This window comes from Megachile rotundata, chromosome 14, assembly GCF_050947335.1.
Source record: "Megachile rotundata isolate GNS110a chromosome 14, iyMegRotu1, whole genome shotgun sequence".
Classification (NCBI taxonomy): domain Eukaryota; kingdom Metazoa; phylum Arthropoda; class Insecta; order Hymenoptera; family Megachilidae; genus Megachile; species Megachile rotundata.
The window spans coordinates 6,077,329-6,099,535 of NC_134996.1; the positions used below are offsets into that span (position 1 = coordinate 6,077,329).

The following is a 22,207-nucleotide window of genomic DNA, read 5'->3' on the forward strand; positions in this document are numbered from 1 at the left end:
AAACCCTTAGAATTTTTACAGAAAGGATATAAATATTTAACTGTTAACAGCATGAATTTCATCGTTGATGTACACTTTGAAAACATCGAACGTTGCTGGTATAAATCATGAACTATCCATGTGGGACGTACATAGAATATTACATTGCTAACTTTTTCTTTTGACAAAAATATATTTCCAAAGTATAGTTGTATTGTTTCATAGTTTTAGTTAATTGACACTTTTCCCATTTCTATCATAACAATTGTAAATAGACATTTTAAGACATATTCTTAGGAATAATTGCAATTCACATTTTACCTCCAACTGAAGACAAAGCCCACAAAGACCAGTTGGTCAGAGAAAAAATATTCAAAACAGTGATCTTGACGAAATATTTCAAGGTCATCAAGATCGGTGAGGAACCCTCGAGGAATATGACTAACAAAGTAGTTTAGAATGACGATTCTGAAAGCGTCTCAAGGCTCATCAAACTCTTCAGCATAATTAGGAAAAGCGTATGGCCAGAAATCAGTAAGGTTCATTCCGCGAAAGCGCGGAAGCGCAAAGCCGGTGAACGTACTTGAAATCACACGTTGAGGCTCATCCGAATCGCGGGGGCCTTCCTCCCTTGGTATCCCCACCATATTATCGTCTTCTTCTTTTCCCTCCTCCTTGTTCGTTGCAACCGGCAAAGCACACCACCATTTCTACTCTTCTCCTTCTCCCTTTCCAGAACGTCCCGTCGCACTAATAATTCGTGAGTACGTTGCGGTGATGTTGAGCATTCCACCTGCCAACAGCAACCGGGCACATCCCCCCACCTTGGTGGTACCGGCAGGAAAAGTGGCCGCACGCCTTGCAATCCCAGCATTTCTGTGTTGGTTGTGGCCGTGAACGGGGCTCAAGTCCAAGGGCACGCGAGGGACGAGGAGAGAAAGAAAGAGAAACAACATCGAAGTGCCGACGACAGTCCATCCTGCGTGCAAGGATCCATCGCGTCCCTTGTCGTCGTCGGTTTCAACCCTGAGTCCGGTTAGCCAGCCTGGTCCCCGTTGCTTCGACGTCAATCTTGTCCAGGTACGTAATTTCTCAGGAATGACAAGCTAAGGGGCCCGTTAAATCGCTGATCCGAGACGATCACGCTATCTTGTTGCAACATTATCGTCACGATTGAGTCAACAGCACGGACAGGGTACCGCACGCGACCGGATTCAGCCTTTTAATTTCGTTCGGTACGGAGAGAGGGTGGTAGGAAAGGGATTCAGGACGGGTATATGGCGTTATCAAGCGGCAGTCCCGAACGCAAAAGGGAATAAAAACGGTGATTTATCTCGTCCTCGACGCTCGAAGAAGCGTGAATCGAAAATTCCCGTGAGAGCGGTGACGGTTTGTCGCGCGTCGAGGACCTCCTCGTAGATCCTCAAACGACCGGGTCATCCCGAGGACCCCGTCTCCAACGCTGCCTGGAGGAGCACACGAAAAATTCTAAATCGGATCCTTTCGAGTGGCCGCTATCCATCCCCCTTTTTTCCAATTAAACGCGGAACTTCGTACCAGCCACACGGGGTCCCAGCCAAAAATTTTTTCCATTTCGCGTTTTCACGTCTGGCCGGCCACTGAACGACCCGTATATACGTCCGAGTTGTATTCTCGATAAAATCGATAAAGTTCTATCCGCGACGCTTCTAGCCAGCCACTCTGCGTATCGCGAATGACGGCAAAACAATTTTCCATCTGGCCGGTTCCGGGAGGATTTTCGGTCTTCCGGCTGTTCACGCGCAGCTGGAATAATTGATTGCCAAAGGGCAAGTCCAAAGTGCGCGTATACTGCAAGACGTTAACTGTGCAGATAGCCTATCTCGTTCCGTTGATACCCGGTCCAGAGAAGGCTTCTTGTGCGACGTGTGCAAGTGAAACAGGCAGAACACGAAGAGAAGAATGTTAATGAGTGTCCTTCGCAAGTGTGTCAATGGCTTCCTAACTGGTTCCATTTTTTGGACGACATGTCTCGAGAAATGTTTTATACCCGTCTTCGTTGCTTATCGGCGAGAACATTTGATCGCTGATTAATTGCGACGTTTCTTCGTTCATGATAAGTGTAAGTCCAGTTTTCACGTGACTCGCAAACACTCTACCATCGCAAAAGTCGAACTAATCAGCGAGAGTGAAAGTGTTGTAAGTGATGATGACGCTTCATTATCCGACAGACTGGGATCCTGTGGAGGATACGAAAACGAACGACATAAAGAAACGAGGTATCTCTGACGGCATTGTAACGTAATACATGCAACAGCATGCTTGAAGTGTCTCGGAAGGAAAATAAAACGTGAGATATTTTGTCGGAATTGTAGGGGTAAAAATCAGATCAAGAGGTATCTCGTCTGTGGATATGGAGGGTTTAAGAAAGTGTTCTCGGTTTTCTATACCCCTTTATACTGAAATTGTTTACTTGATCTCGTGTAAATTGTAAGGAGTGAAATTTCAAAATAGGGAATAACGGAGAATTTATTTAAGTACATTAAATTTAGTTTCTGTTATATGTAGAAATCAGTCGATGTTAGGATCATTGCAGAAGGGATTAGGGAAATGAAAAAATTTGGAAGGTTGGATCTCAAGTATGAATAATATTTTGAAATATGAAGCTTTATTGTAAGGACAGTTTTCAGGATAGTTTTTTTTGTCAAATGATTAGTCCAAAATGAAAGTCTGAATGTCTAGGTTTAGTCTATTGTCTAATATCGTGTTCCTTTGTCGAAGTGCAGTGAATGTTCGTTGTATTGCTGATGGTGCAAGTAGGTAAGGTTAAGGTGGACTTCATTCTAATTATGGATTTAGGATGTGCATATAGTGTGGGGGATGCAGGACGTAGAATACGTTATATATCTCATATTAGAAATTTAGACATTTTCTAAATTGTAAGTTTCCAAATTACCAAACTTTTCTAACACCAAAATTTCTAAATTGATAAATTTTCAGAACCCTAAGACAGTAGATGCTTAAATATCTAAATTCTGAAATTGACAAAGATCCCACATTTCTCAATTTCCAAATAACTAAATTTTTGACTTCAAAATTCTCAACTTTTCCGAATTTTAACATCCCCAAATTCGCTAATATCCATAAGTTTTCGTCTCTCCAAGTCTCCAAATGTCCAAACTTCTAAATCTTCAAATTTCTAAATCTGCAAATCCACACTTTCTGGACTTCCATTTAAGTCTCGTTCCTCAATAACGATTTCCATAGAAATTTCAAAAATAATTGTTATTTTGGATCTCTGGGTTTACTAGATCCTCCTTCATCCACTTTCGATTTTTATTATTCGTTTCGTTTATTTATAAGAAAATATTAAGTTCATTACTGGTATTCGTTGTCACGATTTATTTTAAGGACTTATTACAAAAGATCTCAAGTTATTTTGATTTATAAACTGTGGTGCTTCTGAGAAATAACTTAGGATTAAATGAAGAGATCACAATGCACGTTTCGTGACGAACAAAATTTTTCTTTATTTCAAATAACGTTTTAAACTCACAAAAACGAATATGAAAAAAAATAATCTTCCAATTACACTGATTTTACACCTGTTAAGTTTACGATTTCAACTCTTATCACCGCACAATTCCAAATTTTATTTGCATTTTTTCATCTGTTCTATTATCAATTTTATTAAAATTTCATCCACATGAAATGGTACCGAAAATAACTGAATAAATGTTTAAAATGTCGGATGCAGTTGACGGATTCATGTCAAATTTATCACCGTTGCAATTTTCTGTCACGTTTGCAATTGTAATTTTTCTTGCAACTCGCATGTGTTCTACATTTTCATCGGTTGATAATAAAATGATCACGTCACTGGGATATTGGAATGAAGCTGGTAATGAAAATATTACAATGGAAATCGAGTTTTATCTGAACGAAAGGTTAATAAAGGTGATCTTTAGTAATTCATCTCTAATGAGATGTATTATTCAATAAATAAATATATTTTCATATAGATACGTCTATGGATCTATAGATATTTAATAAATAAATAGATGTATTATTTAGTAAATGAATACATCTTCACATGAACATATGTATTAATTGATAAATAAATCTTTGCATAAATACATGTATTATTTAATAAAAATAATACATCTTCATATAAGTAAATGTATCATTTAATAAATAAATAAATTTTTACATAAATACATGTATTATCTAATAAGCAAACACATCTTCACACAAATATAACTAAATACACCGTTATATAAATTATTCAACGAACCTCTAACATTTTTATCCCAAGAAAGTTCATCTTCCATAACTACGAATTATCACCCAACTCGAAACGATTCTTCGATCAGATGTTTCGAAGTTTTACTTCGAGAACTGAATTTCATCCAGCAGCTCCAGATAGTATGCACTTACGAAGTAGCTTAACGTAGTTCGAACTCATTACCTACTTCGCATTCTTTTCCATCGGCATAAGTGGCCGGTAACTTATGGACGAGGGATGTTCACATAAAATCCCATTGTACACCCCGGTATTGAATTCTTGGTCCGTGGTAAGGTATTCGCGAGGAAATCGGTTTCTGTAATTACCTTAATGAATGGCAACAAAGGCTCTTGCCTTTATACCAAGCGATATTATGTTCGCCAGCGCGATGCTCTTGCTCGGTTAAGTTGCTCTTCTTCTTTTCTTCTTCCTTTTTGGTATATCCGCGAACCTCTCGCCGCTAGACCGTTTCCTTCGCTATTACATTGTGGCGAACTGTTCGACTAACTTTGAAATAATTAGTCCGGATAATGAAGTTCAGCTGCACAATGGCCTTTAGCCGGGGAAGGTAATGAGATTCGACCATCCCTGTCCCGTCGTTTTCGTACGATATTGATTACTTAAAGCTCTTGAACGGTTTTACAAGAGGCTTACGGGAATAGGCGAATCAATCTTATCGTTCTTGACTGGGAGCCACGTACTTTCGCACCTTTGTGTGTGTAACAGCTGATTTAATCGTTAATTAAACACTGGAGAATACCCCGCCTGCTGTTACACTATCCACGTAACTTTGTCATTCTTAAGCTACTCCTGTAACTTTTATATCTTTGTCACATTTTTTTGCGAAGTTGATTTATTGTTGACAGCTTTTGAATTTTAATCATTTGTTGACATGTGCAAAATCTTACACCTAAATAATACATGGTAATAGTGATATCGTTGTTTGATTGAAATTTATTATTAAATTTGATTTAGAACTTGATTATTATGTGATGACCCAATTATGAATAAAGATAAATGTCTTACTTTCATAGCTACAGAGAGCAGAGACAAAGTAACTCTGCTTTCACAAAAGTTTTCAGACAATTTGTCTTTCATATATGAAATATACATGTATGTTTCATATACAAGGTGGCTCACCACATTTTGCCATCTAGATTTGCGTCATTATTATTACTCATAGCAAACAATATTTTAGATGAAGTTGAATGGTTTTGAGAGGGGCATATGCTGGTGGTATATTTTTTTGTAGGTGGACGTGTAAAGGACATATGAAGGTCATTAATGTTTCTTTAAATGGAATCATGTATTTTTTATTGCATTAGCTGATACTCCTTCATATTCTTTACAAAAAAGTAGTAATCTATTTATGTGAAGAAATCATTAGTTTAGGAGATCCACCCCGTATATGTATGTTTCATAGTTACACGAGTTTCGTTGATTTATACTGACAATAAGTAACAAAATGAATCACATACTGCCCTATTTATTATAATTTATAATTTCATTTAACTCAACTTCCCACATTACTGATTCTAACCTAAACTTTTTAAATGAAGGTCATCTCAAGGTCATAGAATTTCATTCACTTTAGAACGAGTATTTTAATGAACTATAAATATTCTAATTCTTTTAAATAATATTTATCATTTGAAAAGATCTAACTTGAATGAAATTTTATTGAAAAAAAAAGTTCAAATATGCATGGAACTTCTGTTGAAAATATTTCAACACGTCGAAAATATTTAAAAGATAAATACTAGAAAATGAATCATGTATATGTATGATTAAATGCACTTGATTTGCTACTGCATAACAGGTTATCGATGAATATATATCTTATCAAGTATTGCTGTTCTAACTGTACGTGTAATCCGATAACGAAGTAGCCATAATTCGTAATAAAACTACATCGATTTGCATAATATAGCATTGACGAACAAATGCTTTTCTGTCCCTACATCATTTTCATACGTATTGATATGCCTTGCTCTTATAAAATCGTATTTTTCTCATGACATACGTAGCTGAATATAGAACAGAAGCTTTATGAAGAAGAAATTCTATTAGTGTCTGTTATAACACGCCGGAGGAGAATATTAGGCATAATTGATGCACCACGGTTTTTTTCTTTTATAAAAGGTATAAGTGGTCGGTAAATATGCAGATTAGTAATGCTACCTTCGATTACGACGACCTTGGAACGTGTTGTCAAGGATAACACCCGAGTTTTCTTTATATTTATAACCTACAGACGTCCTTGATTTCAAAGACATTAGTGAAAACATTAACTGCGTGGTATTAATTAAGAAAGCTCACATAAAATAATGATATCAATTATCGAATAACAATCTTAAATTAAGGGGTAGAAAAAATGGAGGTCTAAGAACTACCTGAACACTATAATCTAATTTTATTATCTAATAGAATTAAGGTCTGAGGTCTAAAATTCAATTGAAATGCAAAATAAAAATCTATTATTAAGATCCACAAGAAATTAAGGTTTAAGGACTATCACAGGACTATAATTTATTTTTGTTATTTAACAAAATTCAGGTCTGAGGTTTAAAATTCAAATAAAATACAAAGTAAAGTTCTCAAATTAAAGTCCAAAAGAAATTAAGGTCTAAGGATTATCTATGGACTATAAACTAATTTTGTTATCTAACAAAATTAAGGTCTAAAGTTAGAAGTTCAAAAGCTGATAAAATCAATATTGAAATTTTCTACAAATACCAAATGTCACGTGGTGGGAATTGGGACAATAATTAGTGAATATAGAAATTTCAGTATGTGGATTTCTGCAGAAATAGAAATTGGGGATGTAGAGATCTGGGGTATTAGAAGTTTGGGAAATATGAGAATATGGAGACACATAGATATTTGGGTATGTGGGAGTTGAGAAATATGGGAATTAGGGGCTGTGGAAATTAGGGAAGACACAAATTCAGGAATATGGAAGTGAATGTCGAAATTAGAGGATATAGAGATTTGAAGAATGTAGAAATTAGATAACATGGAAAGAGGAATATGAAAATTATAGTATACAATTTTCAGGAATATCGAAATTAAGCAATATATAAATTTGAGAAATATACAAATTAGAAGACAAAGGTATTTGAGAAACATCGAAATTAATAAAACAATATAATCAAATTTATAATAAATAATATAAATTTGAGGAATATCGAAATTAGAAGACACAGAAATTTGAGGAATATAAAAATTATAGAATACGAGAGTTTAAGGAATATCAAAATTACAATACATACACTATGGAAATAAAAACCACAATACAACATGGAAATAAAAAGACATACAGATTGAACGAATATAAAAATTAGAAAATATGAAGATTTCAGGAATGGAGAAATTACGCTAGAAATTTGATGAACATAGAAATTACAACATGCAAATTAGAACACATATAGTACACAAGCATTTGGGAAAATAAATTCCAAAATTTACTTGCAGTCACAATATAATTCCGGGTGACATACATTCACGCCGTACCCACATTTCACGCACGAAACACTGCACTCTTCTTTTCGTTTGACGTTAACTGTTACCCATGAAACAAGAGCGTTACATTGTAAAATAACCTAAATAGCGTAAATCCTCAAAATTCAAAATTACCAAAATGGCAATGAAACCTAAATTTTCAAAATATTCGTACAATTAACACGAAATTATAGAATTATTATATAAATAAGTAAATTAAGTAAAAGTTTTAAGATATTTCAACGATAATTTAATACTTATTAAATTTTACAATTTTACAATTTTACAATTTTACAATACTTATTAAATTTACAATTTAATGCTAAAAAAATATTTGTACATTCTACTCTTCTGTAAGTTCGGTCGAGAATATCAAAATTCGTTCACAAATATTATGGATTAGCAAATTATTTATTTCTATTATTTATAAAAAAGTTGCAAATAGTGTTTCATTAAATTAAATTAGAATGAAATTAGATTAGATTAAAGAGTGTAATTCAATAGTGTAATTCAATAGTATCACAAATGACACTATTTCAAATTACTAACAGTATCCCGATATCTCTTCGAACAATTATCAGACAATTATGATTAACTTTCCACCTGAAAATCACGAAAACGAGTTGTGACAGAAGAATGATATCTTACATACCACAAATACACTACCGTCCATAAGTATCCGGACACCAGCGAAATATGCATTCGCGTTGCATGAAAGTTATTCAAGTATCTGCAACAGTAACTAAAATCGATTTTTTTTCTGCGAAGGTCAGAATACTGGAACGTTTTTCGATTGATAATTCTCGTTTGGAACTCATATCTCGATGGACAAGAAGCTACAGACGAACTAAACCGAAACTGTCGAGCGCGTAGCGTTACCTCCATTCTTATCTCCATTGAGGGAACCTAAACATCTACCAACAGTTTACAAACACTTGAAACATATCGAAGAACTTTCTGAATACGTTCTACACCATAGAAATGAAACACAGTAGAAATTAAATTTTTTTTTAGAATCGAAAGCGTTTCATTAGATTCACAAATTTGGACTTTGTACTTCTGGACATGAATTTTACTTTCACACTTTCATTGTATAATTTGTACTTAAAAATTAATTCTATTACGTTATGACATCTCAAAAAAGATAATAATTATTACAAATGATAGGATAACCTTAAATACCTTTCGTACAAAGTTCAACTATGTTTTATGTAACGAAACCAAGTGTCCGGATACTTATGAACGGTAGTGTATATCTCCCATGTGAATATCGTTAACGAATGAATATTTCACAGCTTCTATATCGTTTCATAATGTCAAACCATCGATAAAACTAGTCGTTATCGAATGCTACATCTCTAACTGTACGTGTAATTTGTTAACGAAACGATAGTCATCGATAAAAATGAAACTCTATCGATTTTCGTTAGAGAATCCGTTTTATGGAAGGACCGGAAAACACTGTTACAAACTCATGCTCTGATTCCATCGTTAACTGATTGGATAACCAAAGAAATATTTAGTATACATTTGTCGTTTGGGATCGATCTCCGTATCTTGTTTCGATGTAACGTTTGCAACAGATAGGAATAATCGAGATGAAAAAAGTTTCGATGTCGTTCGATTAATGTACAAAATTGTCCCGGTACCTTGATTATACTTGTCCTGCTCCAATTCCTCGATTAATCGACCGAGAACAAGAATGCAAATACTTGCGATATGTATCAAATGTATTAGGTCATTTGCAAAGTTTATGCGGTTTTCAAAGAGAAAATCTGGGACGGCTAAGTTTCATTACCGATGCAAAATTCAAGAAACGCTTAAAGAATTAATTAGACAAGTAACACTTCTTACTGAAGCAAAATTGTTTCCATTTTATTATTATTGTAAATGCAAAAGATAAAATTATTTATATATACATTTTTTTTTTAAGTTAATAGTCCTATGACTTAATTAAGAATTTCTTTAACGATCAGCTCATACTGAAAAATATATTCTTAATTTTTGTAAAAAATAAATTTTGCATTTATTACTAAATGATGTGTATGCTTTATTTATTATTAAATGAAGTTTGATAATTAAATCCGATTTTGTATAAAATCATTTGCTTTAAATCTTTTTCTTTCTCATTTTTTTTCTTAATAATTTAAAAATACTATATCAATTCATAGAGAATTTAAGATTTATTATTTAAAGAGTATAAATTAATAACTCACATATGAATATGAAAGTCGCATAAAAATGACATAAATTCTTCATTCATAATTAATGAAGTTCAATATTTTATATAAATTGTTCTATTCCTCTTTTTTCAAGATAATTTGAAAATTCTGTTCGAATGTGAGATGTTATTTAAAAAGAGTGATGCATATTAAAAAAACACTCTATGACTCAATAACTCGTATATGAATATAAAAGTCACATAAAAATCTTTATTCATCACTAATACAGTCCAATATTTCATATAAAATCGTTTACTTTAAATCTCTCTTTTTTTCTACTTTTTTTTTAATAATCTGAAAGTACTGTTAGATCCTGACATTTATTATTTAAAAAAAGCTCACCATATTTTTTTATGACGTCGCACGTGTTACTAAATTTTATCGATAAAAAATATTTGACTATTTTTATTACTATTATTAGTTTATCACTATATTTATTAGTACTAATTTATGAGAACTCAAAAATGCATATTTTTTATTCAACGAATCATGAAGCAGTTAAATTATTTTTAGTAAAATATTGAGGGCCTAAATAAATATTGTTATAAACAAGTTTCGACACTTTCATGACATTTGAATCATTATAATGATGATAAAGTAAAAGATGAATGTTGATAGCTTATAATATTCAGATCTTAAAATTTGAAGAGAACAGAACAAGATAATTTTATATACAGTCTGTTTTTAAATCATCATACAACATAAAAAATGAATGTTACTAGCGTTTGTAATATTTGATTTTTAAAATTTGAAAAGGACAGAGGTCATTTTATACATAATTCACGATTATAATGTATACGAGCAATAAATATATCCAATAAAGAAAGCTGATCGTTTATTACACAAGTTGAAATATAAATCCCTTTGATTCTTTAAAGTCTCAATTCCTCTAATCTTTATATATTTTGTCGTAAAAGTAATGTTGTTTTGATTCTTTTATGGCCCACGCAAAGACTAAGAAGTCTTAGCAAGAATTACCGTACGATGCCGTAAATCTTTTTAACACCATTAAAATTTTAGCGAATTTTTAAATTCTGTTTTTTATACCAAGGATCTGCAGCAATTAAGCTTAATGCGTGCGCTAATTGCAAATTAAAAATTACTGAAAATATTCAGCAAAGAATAAATAATAATAAAATGGTCATTTGCGTAGAAATATTAATTAAAGTGAAATATGACGGGCGTGGTGTATACTTTTAATACGATTCTCTGGAAGTCCTGTTAATTGTAAAATGATACATTCTTTACGTTTTAATCAAATATTTTCAGGTTTTATTAACGCAGTTCAATGTTCTCGATTACATAGAAAATTAAAAGTATGAAAAAGATAAAATAAAAATATTGATCATTAAAATATTGTGCTCTGTTATAAAAATAATGAAATTACAGGATGAAAATTTTTATTACATTACAAGAAATTAATTAAGTGAAATAGTAGAAAATTTTTCTAGAAATAAATATTTTCTTTTATATGATTTTTTCAATAATTGTCATATAACAAATTAATTATTTTAACGTTTCTCAGAGTGTGCAAGTTAGTATACCATTCAGTATATTTTAACTTTAACATTAAATCAATTTTTAAAATTTTCAATTTCTCTATTTTTAATTATAATTCTAGAAATATTTTTCAACCCTCCAATATAATGCATACAAAAAATCTTCATTTCTTTTTAACAACAGAATTTGTGAATTATATTATCATTATATATTATTTGCCCAATTTATATGCATTTATCTCACCCTTTTGAAAGAATATGTTCAAACTAACACCTTGCAGATGTTCAGTTATTTTGAAATATTTTTTCTTACTTTTTGTAGAAACACATTTTGGATTATTTTTCTAAAAAAAAATACTTCGAACAAAAGCAATAAAAGTTAAAAACTGCATACTGTATCAAACTCTAGTTTTCCCTATTGGTCCAACTTGCATCACACAAGAGTTCCACATCCAGAAAGTGTTGTATCTTCGTTTAACTGGTCCCATGAGTTACCGTTGAGCGTCCCCTTTATCGAAGTTGCTCAGAGATTACAGGGTACTTAGGGGATCTTAAGCACAAGAAAATTCAATGGAATTTAACTGTAACGAAGGGAAAAATCGTTTTAGTTGGCTGTCGCATCGGCGACTAATCGAATGACAGAGGAGAGCCGGAGCCGAACGGGGCGAATACTTACGGTGCATTGTCTCGAGATAACAGGCTATCGATAAAGTTTTTCATCGAACGGAAGTTCGCTGAAACAGTTAACAATCCGTGTAAGTAGTTGAAATGACGTTCAGCTTTATCTACGTCTCTCCCTCGATCGCAACGGAAATATCCTTTATTTCCATCGAGTGGCTCCGGGGATAGTTCGTAAGCCAGAGAATAAATCTTCATCGTGAAAATTCAGTATGATACGAACCGGCTTGGCCGAGAAGAGGGCATCAATAAAATATTAACAAGTCCCTCGGATATTGCTTTCTACAGAACGGGCCACGTAACATGTTAACGCTACGGCTAATAAGCCGTGTAAATTGCAAACGGAACTAGTTTCCTTCCACGGGTTTTCTACAGTTCGTGAGGACTCGCGAAATCAATCTTATCCGACCTTGATAAACCGGTGTCCTATGGAGAGGCGAGATATTCTCCAACGTCCTTGAGTCATTTGCAAATTTATCTGAATCACGAATAATTAGCGATATGCCCTATAAGCACGCAGCTAAATTGTAGTATAATTCATACGATACCGCTGAAAAGCTCGCTATGTGAACGAGATAGCTACCATTACAATATTTAATTAATGCTTTTACGGTGATTAACAAAATTTTATTCGCTGAGAGACATGCCATTTAAACCACTATGTCTTTGTAAATTTTCAAATTTCCGATTACTACATATTTCATTAAAATTACTTCATTATTTCATTAAAAGTTACTTTGTTATTTCTTGGATTATTCTACTTCATTGAAATTAGTGTAACAATTTTTTGGGTTACCATTTCGTTGAAATTAATGAATTTTTGGGTTACCGTATCGTTAAAATTAAACTCTGTTACCTCTTCAGATGGAGATACACGTAATTTAATACGTGAGTGTACAATAGATGGTGATCTAACGCGCGGTGATTTAACATGTAACGGTCTAATGCGTGGCGCTCTAAGATGTGATGATTTAATTTAACGCTTGAAGGTCTAATACATGACGATTTAACGCGCGGCGATTTAGCATACGAGGTGCGATCATTAAGTTCTGGGATTGTGTCTGCTGTGACCAAACGGATCACACGATTGATTTGCGCTCGCAGGACATAAAAATAACAATCTTCGAGACATATGACACGAAGTTTGGAAGCGATATCTTCATTGAATCATGTGTTATACAAGTTTATGGTAGCATACGCACGCTCTCCTTTGCAAAATCACGATGGACTCCAAATTGGAACAGAGGGACATAAAAAAAAAGAAACATGGAAAATTGGCGTCCTTCCTCACCCTCCGTATTCATCAGATTTGGAACCCTGTTATTTCTTTTTGTTTCCCAAAATGAAATTAAAGCTCAAAGGTCGCCGATTTGACACGGTGGACGAGATTCAACGCGAATCGCAGCAGGTGCTTGACACGCTTCAACAAGAAGACTTCTAGGAAGCTTTCCAAAAATGGCAGAGGCTCTGGGATCGGTGCATAGCTGCACAAGGGGACTATTTTGAAGGGGATACTAGCCAAATTTGAAACACGTGACTTTATCTGCATATACGGGACCAGTCCCGGAACTTAATCGCACCTCGTATACTTATACGATCCGTGGTGATTTAATATGCGGCAATCTACCGCGTGATGATACAGTTTGTGGCGATATCTAGCTGTTGGGATTTAGTGAGCAGCAATCTAACGGGTAGCAAACTAACGTGTATTTGTAGAATGCGTAGCAATCGCATGCGTAACAATTTAGCGTGTGGTTGTACAATACATATTGTAGTTATACAATGTGCAGGAATTTAATGGGTAGTAATCGAATATGTAGTTACCTGGCGCGTAGTTATATAACGGGTAACAATTTAACGTGTAGTAATATGAAATGTAATCCAGTGTATGTAGTTATAGAATGTATAATAATCGAATGCGTAATGACACAAAACGTAGCAACGCAAAGGGTAGTTACATGTAACAATCTAATGTAGAGTTATTCAACGCGTAATTATATAACGTGAAGCAATTTAATGAATAGTAATATAAAATGTAGTAATCTAGTGTGTAGTTATAGAATGTATAATAATCGAATGCGTAGTGACACAAAACGTAGCAACACAAAGGGTAGTTACATGTAACAACCTAATATAGAGTTATCTAACGCGTAATTATATAACGTGCAGCAATTTAACGCGTAGTAATTTAGCATGTAGTAATCTAGCGTGTAATTACGTAACCTGAAGTAATTCAATGCGTAGTAATCTAGAATCTAGCAATCTAGAGCGCCGTCATAAAACGTATAGTAATCTAACGTGTAATTATGCAACGTATAGCAATCGAATGCGGAGTTATATGACATATAACAATTTAATGTGCAGTTATACAGCACGAGGTTTTATTGTACAATATGCAGCAATTTGACGTGTAGTAATTTAACGTGTAGCAATCTAGCGCATAATTATATAACGTGTAGCAATTTAACGCGTAGTATTATAACATATAGCAATCTCGTGTAGTTATACGTGTAGTGATTTAACGCGTAGTTGTACGACGTGTGGCTATTTAATACGTGCTAATCTAATGATTATATAAATTGAGGTAATTTAAAGTTTAATTAAACATTTATAATCGTCTTAGTTACTTTAGTGTACATCAAAGTTAATGTTTATAGCTATAATGTTAACAATTATAACTGTATGTTGATTATTCTATGACTTATATTCTATATTTCTACAATGAATTTTGTTAACTATTTTTAACTCCTTAATAGTTCATTTATTTTTATAATCTTACACTCGCAAATCTTTCATTCTCTAGCTTTATAAGTTCTGAAATTTCAAATCTCCAGATTTCTAAATTTTTTAATTTCCCAATTTCTCAAATATTGAATCCTCAAATTCTCCAATTTCTGGGTTACAAATTTAAAAATTTATAAAAATACGAATTTTAAAGTTTGAAAGTTTCTAAATACTTTTGGAATTTGAAAATGCCTAAACTTAACTTTGAAATTACCAGCATGAAAATTTGAAAAATCCCAGATCCAAAAATCTGAAAATTACAAAATTTCTGAATTCCTAAATTAAACATTTTTCAATCAAAAATCAATGATCAGCAGTGTCATTTCTCTACATCCAAAATTTCCCGAGGGAATCTTGTGGTTTTCATCAGCATACGTGAAATTTTAGTTAATTTCATTAAAAATGTACGATATAATTTTATTAGTTAATATATTCAATCATTAACTGTGGCATGCCGCAGATAAATGAAATCGTGAATACTGAGGTCTTTCGATATTTCTATAATAACTACCTACCTAAAACATTAATGAACCCAATAAATTCATTAATAAATTCCTGCGGAGATCGCTCTCCATATATAGACGACACAGCAATCAACCCGTTAAATTGGCCTTCAAGCTTTTTCTACTTTCGCCATTTTTTCAATAGCAAGTGTTAAATCAAATAAGACAATTATTTATAATATACGCTGAACTAACAAGAACGCGCCATAACACTATTGAAAGATATTAATCATTTCTTCGATCTGATGCTTCAATTCATTACTTCCAATTAGGAGTACGCCTTTTACGTTTAGAACCATTTTCTCTTCTTGTTTCATTATTATTCCGTTGAAACAACACCATAAATCATTGCATTAACTCGCATGATAATTACAGTAATTTCCGTTTCAAATAGAAACAAATCAGCTGTCTTGAAAAGTTTACGTTTTTTAGCAGACAAGAATCTAGTTTATTAAATTATAGATCTGATGGTGAAATGGTGGATCTCTTGTCTTTCCTGCGAAAAAAGGGCATTTCGCCGACAAGATTCGCTGGCAAGATTTTCAAGCGAATATTTTCTTACGCTTTCTCTTCCAAAATATTCTTTGCATAATTATGAAACTTAGTACAGACTAATTTGCCTCTTGCAATGTTACAAATACATTCATAATTACTTTCATTATCATTTGGATATTTCTCCTTTTTTTGCTTTGTACATCAGGAATTAATTTATTTTACGGAAAGATGAACAGCTTTGTTTTGCTACACTATTTAATTGAATAATTCATTTTGAACAAAATATTAATTAATTAATTATTATATGAAAATATTAATTTTCATGCTTCGTTAATATTCGGACATTCGAGGTTTTCAAAAACTGTTTCAACTGCGGGGTAGATTTCACAAACTTTGAAACATAATTCTATGCGGTTGTATTTCGAAGCAAACATCTAAAATTTAGCATGCACCTCATCGAGAAATAGCAGGGTTCGTGATTTCAAAGAGTACAGTACATCGAATTACAGAAATAAACAACAGTCCTAAATTTTGAATTGAAGAGAAGAAAAAAGCAAGAGAAGAAGAAAGAAATTATCTTAAATTAAAAAAATCCAAGTTGTAGTACTATACAATGAGGTTCATGGGTTTTATCATGAAAAAGTGTTGTTAAAAATCCTTGCACGAAATTGCTACCCTTTTCCGTTAAGAAGTACAAGAGAAATAACTGTTGGAGTTTGTATACTGCCGCATGAGGCCCTAAAGTTAATTCAGGTTTAGTCCCTTGATTTTGTAAGTTCTTATTGGAGCGTAAAATCGACGAAGGGTGGCGAGAAACAAACGATACTCCTCGTCGATCGTCCTTGAGCTGGTGTGGCGAACTTTCGTCATTGCTAGAGGACATAGCGGGAAACTTAGCGGCGACATAATCTGCAACCACGTTGCGGAGATCCTCTTTCGGCAGTTTTGAGTAATTGAACTAGTTTCCGGAGATAAGACATTTGCCTGCGAGCGGACGAGTCGCTGCAGGAAATAATGAAACTGTTGGAAACGTTTTTCGAGGAAGTTACAGACACGTGTCTAACGACCGACACAAAGACTTTCTTAACGGGTTAAACCACTTTGAATGGTTAAGAAGTATAGCACCCTCGAGAATTTCTTTTTGGGCGACAAAGACACTCTTTTCGACTAAAACGTTTCGGAACTTGTACAAGTGTTATGCACTCTGTTAAGATGTGAAGTTGTACTTGGAATTTTGAATTTCTGTATTTCTACTTTTATCACTTTTTGTATTTTTAGATTTTTGAAACTTTTGCATTTTTAAATTTATACATTTTTTAGTTTGTGAAATTTTTTATCTTTATGTCATCAGGTTTTTCAGTTTTCAAATTTTCAAATTGGATAATTACAAAACTTATTACACGATTTACATTAGAACACGTTTCGATAACCGCCTTAATATCCTACGTAACCTAACCTAAAACCGGTATAACTTGAGTCACATGTACTATAAATACAATTGAATTCAGTTTTAAAATGATTTCAAACATGTTCCTCGATATAACTTCTTCAACATTAAATCTGTATATGTTTAATAATCTATAACATATATGTGCAGACCTTTTCTTTTGTACATTCTTAATATTTCTTACATTTTGTACATTCGTGTACAATTGTCTTTTTGTATATTTCTAATGTTTCTTAAGTTTTGAACATTCTTGTACAAATGTCTTTTTTTGTACATTTTTAATGTTCCTTACATGCTGTACATTTTTGTACAATTGTCTTGTTGTACATTTTCTATATTTCCTTATTGTACATGTTTGTACAATTATCCTCTTGTGCATTTTGTAATTCTTCTTACATGTCGTACATTTTTGTACAGCTGTGTTTTTATACATTTTTAGTATTTCTTACATTTTACACATTTTTGTACAGCTATCTTTTCGCACATTTTTAATATTTCTTACATTTTGTACATTTTTTTAAGTAAGTAGTTTAAGTACCATTTAAATTACATGTTCGGAGTATCTACTCACGCAAAATTAAAAATAATATTCTATAACTAATCGATTCACGGAAACCCGAACGCAAAACAGATCAAAATAACCGCACGTCTTCAGTCACGCAGAACACAATTTACTGGGGCTCGTACGTCTCGCAAAAGTCAAAGCAGCCCGGTCAAGTTGACAAGCATACATCTTCCAGTCTTTAATTGACACGTTAATTTCCTACTCGTAGATCGTAACCTTGACTGTAGCAAAAATAAAAGGCAACGGAACAGCGGTAAAAGAAACGCGGACATTATGTACGGCGACTCTTAATTGGTTTTTCTGACAGAAACTTGTACGAACGTTAATGTGCCAAGCGTTTCTTTAAATATGGCGGTTGCTTCGAGGGAATGGCAGAAATGTTTCTCCGTAAAGTACACCCCAGTTTGCACGGTAAATTGGTTCTACGAAGGTATCATGTAAATTGAGACTCAAATTTCCTCTCATTTTTTGTAATTCATGGGTGGGCTTTACATGTTAAATTAATATAAATTTTTGGTACACGTACTAAAATATATATTGTCCGAACAAAATTATACATTTTACTATTAGTTCTATCATATTTATTTAGCGTTCACAAATTTTTGATTTCTTCTTTGATTTCTTTTGTCGCCACATTGAACCTTTTCTGTAAATAGACATTAAAATTATAATATCTCCTAAACTAATGATTTTTTTACATAAATAGATTAATACTTTTTTGTAAAGAATATGAAGGAATATCAGCTGATGCAATAAAAAATATATGATTCCATTTAAAAAAACGTTAATGACCTTCATATGTCCTTTACACGTCCACCTACCAAAAAATATACCACTAGCATATGCCCCTCGCAAAACCATTCATCTTCATCTAAAACATTGTTTGCTATAAGTAATAGTAATGACTCAAATTTAGGTAACAAAACGTGGTGAGCCACCCTGTATATATGGTTCTTTATATGAATATACATGAACATTTAAATAAACATTTTTTATATCAATATATATAATATATAAATACTTCTTAGCTTCAATGATTCTTCAGATATGTACGTTCGAACATAACTCTTAAAATATGGCCTCCACATTAACCATTTTTATAAAATACGTGTTCATAGAAACAGTTACCAATCAAGTAAACATAGTTATCGTCTACATATATGTTAATTTAGATATTGTAATTTTACATCGGTGAAATCGCAGATGGATACGATGAAACCAAACAATTTCCATGCAGTTCCCTAATCGGCTACGAATTAGAAGAATTACGTTAGCCTCGCGGAAATTGAAATTTACAAGACGGTTCCAATTTGCGATTCACAGAGCTTGCAGAAGCTTCCTCGTTCCGTGGACAGCTTAAGAATCCTATAATGCCCCGGCTGGATCCGTAGATGCCTGCAGCATCAAATATTCAGCGTGTCCGCTATCGAACGTCATTATCCGTAAAATACTGCTTTTAAAGAGAATCTGCGCGGTTGTTCGCGAAAAAGCAATTTCCTTGTACGAACAACGAGAAACGCGACAAACGTTAGCCCATAATCGTCCCGTTTGCATGAAAGTTACATATTTTATTAGGTTGTTGCATATCGAATAGCGGATTTCGAAATGTACGGAGGCTAATGTGATTTCACGATATGGAAGTACCGTAACTAGGCACTTATGCTACATCAGCATGAAGCTTAAAGTTTGATGGTAATGAGTATGTGATAGTTTCGCGGATATTATTAGAATAGTGACTCATTTTTTGTTAGGATAAATAATGATGTTGTATGTTTAGAGGATGTGAGATGCTTGAATAAGCTGATTTTAAGTATCGGTTGTAGGTAATTGTAAAGGAACTTCGAAAGTGTGTATGCAGAATTTTAGTTCGTATTTGAACGAAGAAACAGTTGGTGACTAATATTATTTTAACATAGAGTTAAGATGTAAGATTTGATAATTTGAACTTTATGATACGAAGTAATATATTTTCAAGTTATATGCTTCTAGTTGTTGATTTTTGAACTGTTCAATTTTTAGGTTATGAAATATAGGAAGTTTTAAATGTTACAATTTTAAAAGTATAGAATTGTAAATCTTGTAATTTCCAAATTACAGAACTTCAAATCTTGCAATTTTCCAATTGTAGAATTTTCAATCTTATAATTTCCAAATTGTAATATTTCAAATTTTACCATTTCCAAATTGTAGAATTTCAAATTTTACAATTTTCAAATTATAGAATTGTAAATATTATAATTCCCATATTATAAAACTTCAAATGTTACAATTTCCAACTTACAAAATTTCAGTAATACAATGTTCAGATTGCAGAATTTCACAATTTACAATTTTCAAATTATTAAGCACCATATTTTGCGAAGTTACAAACTTCAAAATTTTTCAATTTTTTAACTTTCAAACTTCTAATCTTCAAATTTTTTAATTTTCAATTTTGAAAGATTACCAATAAGGTAACATCATGAAATGAACAAATGTTTCTAGCTTGCAAAATTTTCAAATTTTCGAATAGTTATGCCAATATGTAACTACCACATTAATATAAAAATAGTGTTCCGATATCTTCAATAAAAAATCCCATTTTTTTCGGTTTTTTATTTTTTACAATTGCAATTTGCGATAAAAAAATCTGAAAAAATTCTATTATATGCACTATGTGGCCCTCAACGTCCCAGAATTTTTTCAGAATTTTTATACGAAATTAAATACGAAAAATAGTCCAAAAGCCGGAATTTCGACTTTTCCCTTTTACTGCCCTCACAGATGAAATAGAGGGTTGAAACTTGGTATGAAATATGTTTTTTAGATATGCTATCGACTGACATATTGGATGTTTTATTTTACTCAAAGGCACATTTGACTACTTAATAGACCCTTTCCATTATTCAAACTTTCAAATCACTAATGCATAAATATCAAGCTTTCCAATGTTCAAATTTTCTAATTTAATCATTTTCATGTTTCCAAATTTCTGAATATTCTCAAATACTAATTTAAAAAATTTTTAGATGTTTTAATTTTTAAGCATTCTAAGCATTGCAACTATTCAACTCATCCATCATTTTAGTTTCAAAATTTATAAATTTTTCTTCTGAATTTCCAAATTTTCGTTCTGCATTTTCAATCCTCAAATCTTCCACAATTCTCAAGCTTTCAAACCACACATCGCATAAATATCAAGCTTCCATTAAAACCTCTGCACCTTGCACAATTCACGTTCTCAAAATTCCGCATGTCGAGATTAATCAATCGTCGACCTCCCTGGTCAAATCACGCGAAACTTCCAGTGTTCCCATTCAGCATGATATTTCGTTTTCCGTCCGATTGTGTGACATCGTTGTTGGACCGCGTGTTCTCGATAGCCGTGAAAAATGCGAGCGGCGTCGAGTTTTCTTCCCTTTGTGCCCGGGGTGGGAAAAGGGGGGAGGGGCGAAACCGAGGGGCACAGAGCGGGACACAATTTACACACAAAGGAATGCGTTTGTATTCGACAAAAGCGTTAGCATGCGGGAATCGCGCGAATGCGTGCGTTTCGATTGCGCGAATCGGTAGCCACGATCGACACGATGCATGTACCCTTCGATCCAATTATCCGCTGTTAACAAGGAAACGGTCTGTGCCAATTAATCGCAAGGTACGGGTTTAATGTGGCTTGAAAACGTAATTTTTCTTGGCGCCCGCCTGGCGTGTAACAGGAAACGCGATGACTGATAAGCGAAAGATTAGAGTGCCGCCTCCCGCTTGCTTGGGAACACCGGATAACAAATGAATCCTCTGGTAAATTCCTGAAATAACAATGTATTAACCTATTATCCATCACTCGAACGCGTACCTTTGTCAGACGTTGTTCAACGTAAAACGGACAGGTAGATTTTTGCGAAACGAATGTCTGTCGGTTATTGCCGGTTCGTGGAACTCTATTTTGTTCAACTCGTATAGCCAGTCCATGTCACAGTTATTACATTTTTAACCGAAAACGTATTTTATTGAAATCCTTCATTTGGGAGAAATTTACCTTTGAGCGACTGACGAAAGATTATCACAAGGTTCATGAAATACGTTGAAATGGCGAATTTTGTATTTCAAATTAGATAAATTGTTAAGTAGTTTTTGGCAAAATGTTAAACTTTGTCGAAGTAAAGAATTAAAATAGTGATATGACAATGTAAGGATTTGCGGATACAGGAATTTGGGATAAATTTCTTTAAGAGTGTAGAGAGTTGGGGATATAAGGTTATATGCTAAAATAACGATGTAGGAAGATAGGGAT

The 22,207-nt window shown here is 33.1% G+C and overlaps 1 protein-coding gene across 1 annotated transcript in view; it reads left to right on the forward strand.

The window, feature by feature from the left end:
* The first annotated feature begins 787 nt into the window (after positions 1–787).
* neo (ZP and PAN domain-containing protein neyo) overlaps positions 788–22,207 on the forward strand; it is a 474,339-nt gene continuing 452,919 nt past the window's right edge. Inside the window, exon 1 of the mRNA XM_076539810.1 lies at positions 788–1,059. The gene's annotated coding sequence lies outside the window, so the exon portion shown is untranslated. The remainder of the gene's footprint in view (positions 1,060–22,207) is intronic.